The sequence below is a fragment of the Pieris brassicae genome, chromosome 4 (assembly GCF_905147105.1).
Source record: "Pieris brassicae chromosome 4, ilPieBrab1.1, whole genome shotgun sequence".
Classification (NCBI taxonomy): Eukaryota; Metazoa; Arthropoda; class Insecta; order Lepidoptera; family Pieridae; genus Pieris; species Pieris brassicae.
In genome coordinates this window covers 9,338,158-9,351,675 of record NC_059668.1, presented here as the reverse complement: position 1 = coordinate 9,351,675, position 13,518 = coordinate 9,338,158, and the positions used below count along the sequence as shown (strand labels likewise).

The following is a 13,518-nucleotide window of genomic DNA, read 5'->3' as shown; positions in this document are numbered from 1 at the left end:
TGTTTTGTTTCTCTAACAAACCCAGAATAAAAGTAAAAGGTTTTTGTAGTTAATCCTCAATTCTAAATGAATAAAGTCGCTACTCATAGATAGTTTATATGCCTCTAGCCTTTAGTTTTACAGTCCAAGGCGTGAGGGTTTTCTCACGATGTTTTTCTTAGCATTTTCTTCATTACTTTACTTTACCATTGCTTTAATTATAGACAAAATAATGGAGGAGAGGTGGAGTGTCAATATTTGTGTGTAACAATCTCAAACATCACCTTGTTGAAGAAAAATGCGTGGATGATACTCATTATCTCTGAGTATACGTGAAAAAAAAATTCTATCTAAATATCGGTGTTATTTATAAGCCCAATAAAATTAATATGGATAACTTTCTCGAGATATATTCACAACAATTAGACAAATTGAAACGAACGTCTTTGGCTTTTACAACCTGGATTTATTCAATCCGGACTTAGCGATACGCAAGTATAAGAACACTTTAAAAGAGAATAACTAGAAAATCCTAAATAAAATAAGCCCAAAACACTGTACCCGCGAAACAACCTCAACCAAGACAATGTTAGAACATGTATCTTCTAATTTATGTGAAAATAACTTTCATTATGTCACTACGGATCTTCAATGTCTGACCACAAACAAATATTTTTAGGGATAAAGCAATACTTTGTTGAAGTTCACTTCAATAAACTTTATCGATGCCTGAATGAATATTCTAAAAATCATAAAGACGTAGAGTATGATGAATTTTCAGGGAAATCGCAATCCTGTTTAAATAAATGCAAAATCACATAATTTATACTAATAAAAATAAAATAACACAACCTATGTATGTATAAATAGAACAAAATACTAAAAATAAAATAGTCTAATAAAAAATAATAAATTAAATATAAACTTACACATAATATTCCGTATTCCGTGTATCGCGCCACCAGCGATTTTGAGGCTGATTTGGGGTGTATAGTTTTCGATATTTACAATGCGATACATCGAATAGATCCATTGATTTGAAGAGGTTTTGAGGTAACAGTTATTTAAAAAAATATTAATATACCAACCTAACCTAACAACAATACAATATTAATATACGCGATATGGAATATTTACCAAACTTACTATACCAGAGTATGCCATCAATGCCACATCTAATAAAAAAACTAATTCGAACAATGTTCTATGTTTTGCTTCGTGGACTGATCGAGTTTATTATTGTTTATAATGTATGCAATTATTATAAGAAATACGTACATTTATTCGTAAATCGTTCTGCTGTTATGAAAATAAAGAGTATGAAAACGACATTCAGCAATAACTTAATTCACATTAATATATCAATATAAATTATTAGGGCCTAATGTATATTTTTTTACATATACAATAAGTACAAAATAAGGTATTATTGGTAAAGAAGCGCCATCTGTTATTGTACTTACAAAACGCGTACTTAATGTTATGTGAACATTTACAACTCAGAAGTAACGCGACGAGAGATATTAGTTTGGACTTTATTGTGTAGGGGGCGCTGTTCTCAAATTAATTTATTTCCTTAGCAGGTAAACGGATTGCCGCGAATAGCGGCGCACCGCGCAAGCGTAGTTCAAATTCATCGGCCATATTCGTCGCGTCTGACGGAGTGCAGTGCACGGCTGTTACATGTTTTATCGTAAACTGTATTAAAGTAATGACAACGAATTGTAATTGGTGCATAATTAAATGAAGGGACACGAAAATATGATATTTAACATAGTCCTTAATCTATACTCGTGTCGTTTGTTGAATAAACGTGCATCGAACTGTGCATTTGTGTGTTTATGATAACAGTTAACAGTAATCCACGGTATGGTTTTATTTGTCTTATCCCATGTTATAAGTGTTGTAAAGGTTATATAGTGTTATGCAAGTTAACATAACCGTGACCTTCATGATCGTGACTGTGCTTGAGGTGCTTTTTGAGGTTAAGATGCAGCTTGGATTATAAACGACAGCGCCGAGCCATCAGGTTTGATATTTTATCTATTTTGATAGTAATAAATGTATTATCTCTCGTCCTAAATAATTGTTTGTTTCGCGTTACATCGACATTCGAATTATTACTTCGCGTGACCAGCGGCTAACGTGAGAAAACGAACATTTTTGAGTTAATTCGTCACGGAACAGCAATGTTTATTTATTTTGAAAACTATTAGTAATCACGTACAGACAAAAATCAACAAGTAATGGGCTAAAGGTTGTGTAAAGGCGCGCGCAATCGTGAGATTAATGCCGGTGGCAGCAGGAATGCAACGCTGGTAAAAAGCAGTTAAACCAAAAACAAGTAAAGCGGCAGCACGACCGTACTTATCCAAACATTGATTTTACTCTTTTTTCTATAGAGCTAAGCTACCGAGGATATGTCGTATTCTATTGGACAAACTTTTTGAAGTAACACAAGCTTGAAGTTCGTTGCATTCAAATATTTGAATTCCCGAGGACGACCAGGTCGATGTACGGTACTAGTACAACACGGAGGCGATCTCCTAATCAAATTTAGTACATAAGTTCCTCAAGTTTGTATGGTGTAAAGATAACATTTGCATTATAACGTATTGCAATTGTTTATTATACATAACTCTTTTCACCTTGAACAATGTTTACATGTAAGTCAAATCAAATAAATATAAATACAAATGTTTTATTTGTGTTATTAGTATCGTAATGCACAATTAATCTATATAATGACTGCTGTGTTCAATACATTCATAATAAAAATGCAAATTATTATTGAAAGCGAAGGAAACGTAGGCATTATTATGGTGTATATTAAATTGTTGCACGCACTCTAGGTCGGTTTTAATAACTTGGGTTTACATAAGGTATTTTAATCTATACGTCATTTCCGTTATTACTGAAAGCCTATGTATATTAAATGTCACACATTTTTTTATATCAAACCCAACAACGCCTGATCGGATCTGATTTGTACAAAAATGGAATCGTTATAATGATACTCGAAACCTACGCAAACTTCGTAGTACTGTTGCTACCTAATTTCGAGGCGGTGTGGTGTATTATAAACAATCGACTGGTTTAAATAGGACCCGACACTATCATATGCAGACAACAATCAATTTTATCATTTCAATTCCCGCCATTTTGAAATTTAAATATAGAATCATTTCGTTTTTTTTATGTTCAAATAGAAGAAGAATGTTACAATCACCAAGAAATCTCGTAAAATTAGGGCAAATAACTCCTCGAACTGCAACAAATAAATGCTAAAAGCCGGTTTTCTAGAAAGCTTTGTCATCCTATCAGATTTTGTGGTGGTTTGAACCTTATCAATGGGCACTCAATGTCAGTTACGTATCCAGTATACGTATCTCCGGATCTAAACTTCAGCACTGTCGAAAATGTCTAACCTGAGACATTAACATAGAGAAGAATGACTTTATAGATTTCGAAACTAGATTAAATAGTTCGGAGCATAGGGCGTTTATATTTATATTATTATAGTAACTATATAGGTTCACATATGGATTTGTATTGGTGATACAATACGGTTAATTATGCTCATTTCTTGCCCTTCTAACTTGCCTATCTATAATCAATATTGGTTTATAAAATTAGACAAAACATTATTTATAAGTTAGACTAATTTTAATCTAATTATTCAATATACTTTATATATATTGTCACTATTATGTCACAAGTTTTCTCTTTAATGACCACGATCTAGATAATGTCTTATTAACTAGACCGATTAGGAATCAGTCGTGATTGACTGAGGTCACTTACTGTTAGATCACCTAAGCGTGCCAAATTAGGAACCTAGGTGACCTAATGACAACTGGGCTAACAGCTGGTTTAAAATTGATTACATGCACTTAATACGTTGTTAATCGATCTTGATTGATTTTTAATTGACTTTCTTAGTGAAATTTCGGATGCGCTCTGATAGCAGTTAAACTACTGACCTAGTTAAAAAAAGGGTTGGTTTATAATAAGAGGAACTGTTTTTATTATTTGGGCCAGAAAATTAGAACATATTGTAAAACAAACAAATTGACGTTCATACTAAAGTATCAAAACGTTGCAGTCCCTACAACATGCGGACACGACCAACGACATCAAGTACAAAAACATTGTTAATACATACAAACCTTAAATATAATTAAACTATTTGGATTATGAATTGAATTATCGGTACAGTTTTCCTAATTCTACTCTTAGCCGAGGCCAGATAACCATGAAACTCTTTGAAATGTTCATTATGGTAGCGACATAATCTGTTGGAGAGTTTCTGCCAATGTTTGTTCGCTGATGGGAGATGTGAAAACATCGTCGATTGAACAAACGACTCCAATCCGAGGAACTTGAATATACGTTCTAACGGGAAATTCCACAATTCTCAGTTTAAAAGTTTGGTAAAACAGAAGGCAAAAGATCCGCCTTTCATCAACCAGTTGGATCAAGTGAAAGACTCATCGTGCTCAAAACTATACACTCTATAAGGGAGGCGCTGGACAGAAACTGGTGGAAATAGGTTCTGCTCCAGATGTTTCCTTGCTGGCCATCGTTGACGTGATCTACCGAATGTAGAAGGTTTAAATGTAAATGTAGAAGAAGTTTAAAAAGGTATAACAGGTCGATGTTTGCTCCATGAACGCCCAGAGATTCTGACTGTAGTTTTTAATTGAAACAATTGTTTATTAAATCGTTGTTACTGAAATTTTATTAAGAGGAATATTCCTCTTTGGTGCCGATGTTAATGTTCATTTCATTATAATTTATCGGTATGAATTAATCGGAAAGTTTTCTCAAAATATATATAAAAATGTTATAAGTAGTCTGCGAACTAAGTTTTATTTTATTTATTAACTTTATATATTTGAGTTGCAGTTTCTATATCATTACGGTTATCTAGTATTCAACAAGTTCCATTACCTATTTAAATCTTAGGCATAATTAAAATGCTTATGTATTTCTAAATGGCTAAGTTGCCCAAAGAAGTGAGCCTGTCGAGTTGCACGACAAGTAAGGATGCTGTTCATTAAGAAATCTCTTAGAATTTCCGTCTTAACCAGTCTGACTGGGATAGAAGTTAAAGTGTAAGTGTGTAAGTATTTTTATCGTTAATAACGATTAGTACTCCTGAAAATTGTTTTACTGAGAAATAATTACAAGATATTATTGCTCTTCAATTTAGTAATAAGTAAGTTATTACGCTAAAAATTATAGTATCTCAGTAAGGCTTGATTCATAAGTTATATATTAAGAAAATAGGTAGCTAGCCAATAGATGCTCCGAACTTTTAAGTGCAAATGTGTCTATTACGTGCATTACGTGCTGGGATTTATACGTCTCGTAAATTGTACTAAGGCTGAAATAGAACCTACTATTGATAAGAGAATGGTAACTTGCATGTGTTATATTTTATAATACAGAAAAATAATAATAATCTTGTATTTTTCTTGCTTTAAAGGTCATTATAAATATTGTACTGACTCAAACTCAAAATAACTATTCATATAGGTAAGAAAGAACACTTATGAACGTCAATAGAAAAATTGTTAAATTGATTCTAAATTAACATTTACTGCCAGTTCGCAAGTCAAAGTCGTAGAGAGGGCAAGAACTGGCAAGAAACTCTCCGCCACTGTTTTTAATCACCAAGATTGAGTCATACAAATTGTTTGTAAGGCAGAGCAGTCATACACATTTGAACTGGAGCAAATCCATTTAACCGTTGGAATCTTTTAAATCGTCAAATTTATAAAAAGCTTTATTGATTAATTTACGTCTTTCTGTGGTCGTTATATTACATTCCTATAAACAAAACACAACAATATGCCTAATGTCGACAGACAGAGGGTTTTATAATATAACATACTACTTGATACTTTATAATAAAAAATCGAATTTGAATTTATGTTAAAAAGCTGTGTATTATTAAGTTACATTATAGAAGCTGTTTACACACGTGAATTCCAATCGAATGAGGAATAAGGAATTCCAATGATTTAATACCTAACATATTGTTTCAAACGGTAAGATAATACTTCCATTATAAACAACGTCATATTTCAACATACATGACGTAAAAATGAGGTTTGATGACAAGTAGTGCGAAACGATTTTACAAAAATTGATTCTCAAATCAAAACTACTTTAAATATACTATAATTGTAACTTAAATAAGATTTTTTAAGTAAAATATTAGAGATAATAGTTTTTATTTATTGTATGAAATGTTGAATACTGTTGAGTTGCTCAGAGAACTCAGGATCTACCGCAATGCCGTACTAAAAATACAGAGGCAATAATAAACATAGGCTGATGTAGCTGTAGTCTGATTGTAATAGGAGACCGTCGACCCCAATAGTGTTACCAAGAAGGTGAAAGTTTTGCGTGCTCCCTTTTTTCTTTGAGCCACCTTCGGTAATATAATGTAGATAATTTTCGCTCTCGGCACTCAGCGATCCGTTTCTTGTTCCATACCAATTACTCTGATAATGTCAATTAAGTGAAAGCAGGTAATTGTTTGATTGTTATAATGACCGGAACATCGGATTAAGCTACAGTAAAGTAGGAATCGTGAGAAATATTATATGTATAAAAACTCGGTCACTTCCAGAGTACTAAAGTCGTTGATAAGGAGACAACGTTCACTTAAACCATTTAATAAACATTTAAATAAGTTCACCGTATATATGCATGACTTAATAAGTACTTAATAATATAAAGTGAGGAATGACAATTTCTTCACTTTCAGGGTCTTTAAGTTTAAACCGTTGCCACGGTGTATTATTCTTTGTAAAATACAGTCAAAACCGTTTACGACGACATCGTTAAGAACAACATACCGGTTATATTGACCAAAATCCAAAGGTCTCGGCTGAATTTTACTGTATTAGGTACTTCATAACAACATCATCGGCTATCTGTTACGTCTATCGGTTTTTACCACCAAATATGAGTAGCCCTTTGATGTCGTTATAACAGATTTTGACTGTATATTGAAATTATCTTAAGGTTTTGTGAGGGTATTCCTCTCTTACCCAAAATGTTGGCTAAAAGAAAGAAGACATATGTCTTATATAACTACTTAAACCCCATAATAGTGGATTAAATCACGAGTTCAAGAAATCGATCTCTAGAAAAATCTACAAACTCTTGTTCGGTTATAGTATGTACTGGAACTGCTTCTGATCAATGTTTACGATACTTAGTGTATAATCAGGAACACTTAAGGGGACAGAAAATAAGTGTATTTACAATAAGGTTATGAATTAAAGTCGAACAGTGTTTTTCCAAAGACAAATCAAAGAATATTCCTTTAAATTTAGAACCTAGTTTTGGCGTGACGCGATAAAATATACAACTGGTTCGAAGCTCGTTACGACGCGCCATAGCCTCTATAACAAAAACGGGCGGACTCGTTTTGGACAATACTGTGGCACTTGAATGCCGATGCATTTATCGAGAGTTGTGTGGAATGTAGGAGAATCTTTATTCGCGTATAGAATTCCATTTGCCGTAATGAGAACTTAGTTTCCGGAGGTACTTTTAATATGGTAGTGAATACTCACTAGTATTCACTAGACTCACTAGTCTAAAGAAATGTGTAAATGTACAATAAAATAACCATGCATGTTTCACTAAAAATATTTAGACAGGCATGGGACTGTCTACAATTTCTGCCAAACATTAGTTGTCATGCCTGTACTATGGGGGTGTAAAGTATATAAGTGAATTGTAGGTTTTTAATAAAAAACGTCAATGACGCTACAACCTTACTAGGTCTGGGTCTCAGATATCTGTATCTGTTTCGTGATCATTTGTTAATCTAATGGCAAGTAGGTGATCTACGCACGCCGACAGCTTTTTGGGTCTAAGGCAAGCCGGTTTCCTTACGATGTTTTCTTCATTGTTCGAGCGAATACTAAATGCGCACATAGAAAGAAAGTCCATTGGTGCACAGCTGGGACTCGAACCCATGACCTCAGAGATAAGAGTCGTACGCTGATACAACTGGGCCAACACTGCTCGAACCCATTATGCTTCGACGTTAAAGCTATGAACGTACCTCTATACCTTATATATTAAGAAGCGCCACTCGTCGTAGCGTAGAATGTATTTATAAGACCGCAGGTAACTGAATAAACAAGCATTATGTTGCAAGTGATTATGAGAATTGCAACGGTCGCCGACCTTTAATTACCAGGACTGTAGTGCAATGTACCAGTAAAATTTAGCATAACAAGCCTTTATTAGATCCCCTGTCGCCAGCATTCTGGATGAGTCAGGTATTTGGTCTTGCTTACTACGTGATAATATGCAAAGGCAGTTTTTCGCATTTTTGTTTGTGTATGTAGGTTTCGATTGAATCTTGACTTGAGTAATTAAATGCACGTTTAATATCCTATGGGAATCGTAACCGCTTTACTCTAAAGTCGAGAAAATTAATGTTAAATAATTTCTTACTCCGGATACAAAAAAAACCAGTGGCGCTACAACTTTTTAATCTGACTCTCTGATTTTTGTATCAGGTGATCAGCCTAATGTTTCTAATACACGCCGTCAAGTTTTTCAGTCCAAGGCTACCTCACCGGGTTACCTCACCGTTCAAGCTAATGTTAAATTCGCACATAGAAATATCCATTGGGACGAGGGACGAAGGACTCCGGAGAGTCCTACTTTAAGGCAAAAATTCAATATCATTTATTCATGTAAGGCAATGTACACTTATGAACGTCAAAAACAGAAATGTATATAAAATGCTTCTAATTTTACATTTACTGCCAGTTCTCAAGGCAAGGGCCTAGAACGGAAGAGAAGAACTGGCAATAATCCGCCACTCTTTTTAATCGCCAAGTTTTTGTTTTACACAACGTTTGTAAAGAGCTACAACCATTTACCATGTCCACATGACATTTTAAGTAATTAATAATAATAAATTAAATTAAAAGATTTGTCCTCTATCAGCAGGCGGCATGGTGAAATAGTGCATACATAACATACGAGTCAAAATATGTTTAACAATATTTTTCGATACTTAAAAATAAGCCCGTTAAGTAAGTAATACCGTCAAATGAAGCCTTAATGTGTTGCATGTCCGCAATTGCAAGAAACCTTTTGTGTTTTTTTTGTAATATTAACCAGTAAATTGATAGCTTTTGACCGATGAATCAGTGCCTATTCTTTGAAACAACGTCAAACGTACGTCGCTGAGTTTTTCTTAATGCAGTTTTAGGTTAGGTTAGGTTGTACAAATTCTTAGCCGACAATGCACTTGCGTGTTTGTGTCCATGGGCGGCGTATCTCTTAATATCAGATGAGCCTAGTGCCCGTATATTATATTAAAAATTATTGTCTTTCTGTTGTCACAAGATAATACTTGGGCGCCATCGAGACAATTTATATTAATTATTATTAGAAGTTGCGATGACGCCTATATGATTTATTGGTCCATTAATTAACCCAGTGTGCTGGTATGGTACATTGGTTGCAGATTGGCGCTCGTGTCTGTAGTTTTGAAGAAATAATCCAGCATTCTTTTAAAAGAGTTCGGAGAGGGTGCACTAATTACACTTTCCGGAAGCCTATTCCAGTCGGCCACTGTTCGGTCTGGAAGAAAGTTCTGGTTTCTAAAGGCAATTTGTACTTTATTAAGTCGTAGTTAGTATTTATATTTTATGTATGTAATTGTTGAAGTAATAAAAAAAATATCTAAATTCAAAATGCGACATAAAATATAATAAAATATAACCTTAGCTTTAGTTGAAATAGCGGCTTCATTTAAATGCAAATGTATGTATTCATAATGTCGAAAATTTTCAATGAAATATCATCGTTAAGTCGGTCAAAGCAATCCTGAATTGATCCAAGTTGACGTCTGTCAGGCACGCTCTCCGAGAATATTCTCAATAGATAGAATGTAGGCCGCATCATTGATTAATATTCATAAGGACAGAGTTATCGACTCTATTTACGGTCAATTTTAATAGCTAGTGGTTAATTTATATCGAAGAAAAACTTTTAATATTTTTTTACAAATACAGAAAACACCATAAAACCACTAACGAATTTATCTTGGGCTACACCACAGTTCAATCAATAAAAACACTAAACGAAAACATTACTAGAATAATAATAAATAGAGAGTAAAAAAATACGTTTTTATATTTTATACATACATTTTAAGGGTTATATAATATATAATGACAGACAAAATCTGATAGTCGTAAGCATAACAGCCGATGACGTCGTTAATTAAGTACCTAATAGAATATAATTCAGCTGGGACCATTGATTTTGGTCAATATAATCGGTTTGTTGTTCTAAACGGTGTCGTCGTAAAGGATTTTAACGTATATTAAACATGGAGGCTAATATGGTGTACATTTTAACGTATTTAAACCAAAGGGTCACGATCTGGATGACCACGTGCATACATTGGAAAAGATGAGTGAAATAATGTAATAAATTCGGGCTTAAATTAAAGAATTTTGTTTAAATGTACCTAAGATAATAGTAATAATATAGCTTTATTTTATTCCATAGAAATACAATACATATACTCGTATGATGCAAGACATTAACAGTTAGTAATAAAAATGTATTTATATTGATATGGACCCCATACACGTAAAAGCCTCAAGCCAAAGGTATTTCTTTCAATTTTTTTGCTATCTCCAGCCAGCTTTCCCCCACCGTCATCGCAATTTCGTGTGTCCATCTATCACAAGGCTTGCCTCTCGATTTTTAGCGTCGTGGCCCCGGCCTTTTACTAGTCTTTGTGTCCCCTGTTGTCTTACAAAATGTAAATCATTTGGAGGGTGAAAGTTAGTGCATCAGTGATCTTTGTTCTTCTTCCGATATCTGCATTTCTTATTTTGTCCTTTTGCATGATGCCTTTTCTCCATTATTCTTTGTGTGGTCTGGATAACCAGCGATAACCAAATATGGTTATAAGATTTCCAAACTAATACATGATGCTACTGATAAACGCATGTCAAATGAATAACGGTCGTCTTTTCCGCATCGTGGGTTGAGATTCTTCGACAGTTGATACATGATGCGTCGGAGACTATTAGTGTGATGTTTTGTCATGTTTTAATAAGGGAGAAAACGTTGAGTTGGTATTTAGTTACTTGTAAATACTCACAAGTTTCTGTTTTTGTAAAAGTTCTAAAATTGAAAGATAAAATGAAACTAGAAGACATAAAAGACGTGACAAGTTTAGAAATTCTGTTACTTCTAGCAAAAGACTGAAATGGGAATGGACAGGACACATTATGAGGGAACACAAAGATGAATGGACGAATAAAGCGTCGTAATAGATGCCTCGCTATGACAAAAAAAAAACCAGGAAGACAAATAAAAATATGAGAGGATAAGTACAGCTGCTGGCTCTGTTTGGCTTCGTAAAGCTAGAGGACTAGAAGCTCTCAGAGGAGGCCTTTGTCCAAGGACAAGTTGTAATATAGAAATTAACCGACTTCTCGATTAATTATTAGTGTTTATAATACTTTTAATTTTTATATACTAGGTTAAGTATATTACAGCAACAAAGGCTATTGTTATTATTATATACACACATTAAAACAAAACACTGACAGTACAACTTTGGGTGTTAACCTCAGATCACATACATAAATTATCAATACTTCTTTTTTTATTTCATAAAACAATTAATATTATGTTATCTTCGTAGTGAGATTATATATAACATCAACTGAAGCTCAATTATTAACTGCAGTCATACAGATGGCTGAAGATGACGCGCTGCATTATCGAAGCAAGGCCTCACGATGACCTATTTAAAAGCACAAATACATCATCCAGTATCAAGATGATGTTATGGTTAAAAACGAATTTCATGTTTATTTGTGCAGATTTGTTCGATGTTTACCAAGGAGAAAAAAATATTTATGCCATATGGCGAAGATGACGGAGGTCAGTTGAAAAGCATATGCGCTAATAAAGCGTTATCTGAATGATTGGTTCGATTCCCAGAAATACTTATTCTTTCTTCGTGGTAGACACAGAAGTCAGCGTGCTTAAAAATACTAAACGCAGTTATATGTTCTTGCTGCCTTGGTAGCGTTCAGTTGAATGGCTTGCACTAAAAGAAATAAATTGTTATAGAAACACGTGCAAAACTTGGAAATAACGTAATAATACTTGGGTTCCAGGAAAGTTGTTTTACAAATGTCGGCTCGATAGTTCCGCCTGCCGAGTTATCGCGTTTCAATATTTAAGTTAAGTTATGGAATTGTCCAATTTAGTACTAGTTCTATTTATTCTGTATTCATATTTCTCATAATCTCTTTATTTACCGTATAATTATATAAAGTAATGATTTTTTTAAAGTAAGTTTCATCTTACGCACTGTGTTGCTTATTTCCTAAAGCAATTTTTTACGATATCCATATTATATCATTGTATATATAAGATTGGAATTGATCGGCACAAAACCAACCGTCTTTCTGGCAATTTATAATACTCTTAATTTTCTGATGAAGGAACTCATTCATAAGAGTACCGTGTGAATATTCGTAAGTCCAGCGTATTGTTTCTAAAAGTTTTAAAACTTTTATTCCTTATTGTATAAAGTCCGTTAACCCAAAGCAAGGGTTGGAATATTTTTAAATACTTGAACAGCCGCTTGTCCCTATCAATTCAAAACTATTAACGTTTCGCTGTGAAACTAATCGCGTAACTACGGATTATACGCCATGTGCTTTATCAGTGCTATGCTGGATATCATATATCTAGTTACTTCTACTACTTATTACTAAAGAAAAATAATTGTATTTTTAATTATGATTCAGTCGATAGTGTTTCGTTACAGATTATTGCATCTGAGCATCAGCTGACACGAGTCATGTTACAAATGTGATAGGGCATGCGCGATGCGTCAATTATTAGGTCATATAGGTTACCTAAGTACTTATTTGTGTTACACGAACATTGATTAATACGGATAGAAGGAAGGTTATAGTTGGAGACGGAAGGAAATTGTTGCATGGGTATATACACGAAATAATATTAGTTATACAGAAAGACAAGGCGATACAATCAGTCACTTGAAAAAAATCTAGAGGACTATTGCAGATATCAACTTCGCGGTAATAGAGGGAGTTGCTATGGCAACGATTCGATAGTCTAATCCTTAATAGTTTTCCGTCAACTTGACTTGAAGTCCAATGTCCCCCGGATGGTCAGAGGTCATCCAGCGTAGGGTACCAGCCTGTTCAGTCCCGGGCTCTGTTAATTTCACTCCACGTCGTTGTACCTTCCTTCGTCTCTGCAATGATTAGTTGCCAGGTCTGTTTTCGGCGAACACGTGTTTTTTTGTCAATATCACCTTTTAACTTGATGTGGGTTTATTTAAATTTGTTGTATTCGAGTAAAACAAAGATTTGTCTTGTTTAATCGAGTGCTAGTATTGGTTACAACGACCAGTCACTTTCCGTGAGGATTGATCCCTTGCCGTCCGTGGAAATGTCGGGTCTTATTTAGTTT

The 13,518-nt window shown here is 34.0% G+C and overlaps 1 protein-coding gene across 1 annotated transcript in view; it reads left to right on the top strand.

Annotated features, from left to right (window-relative positions):
- Positions 1–1,624: 1,624 nt before the first annotated feature.
- LOC123707975 (rho GTPase-activating protein 21) overlaps positions 1,625–13,518 on the top strand; it is a 311,024-nt gene continuing 299,130 nt past the window's right edge. Inside the window, exon 1 of the mRNA XM_045658357.1 lies at positions 1,625–2,008. The gene's annotated coding sequence lies outside the window, so the exon portion shown is untranslated. The remainder of the gene's footprint in view (positions 2,009–13,518) is intronic.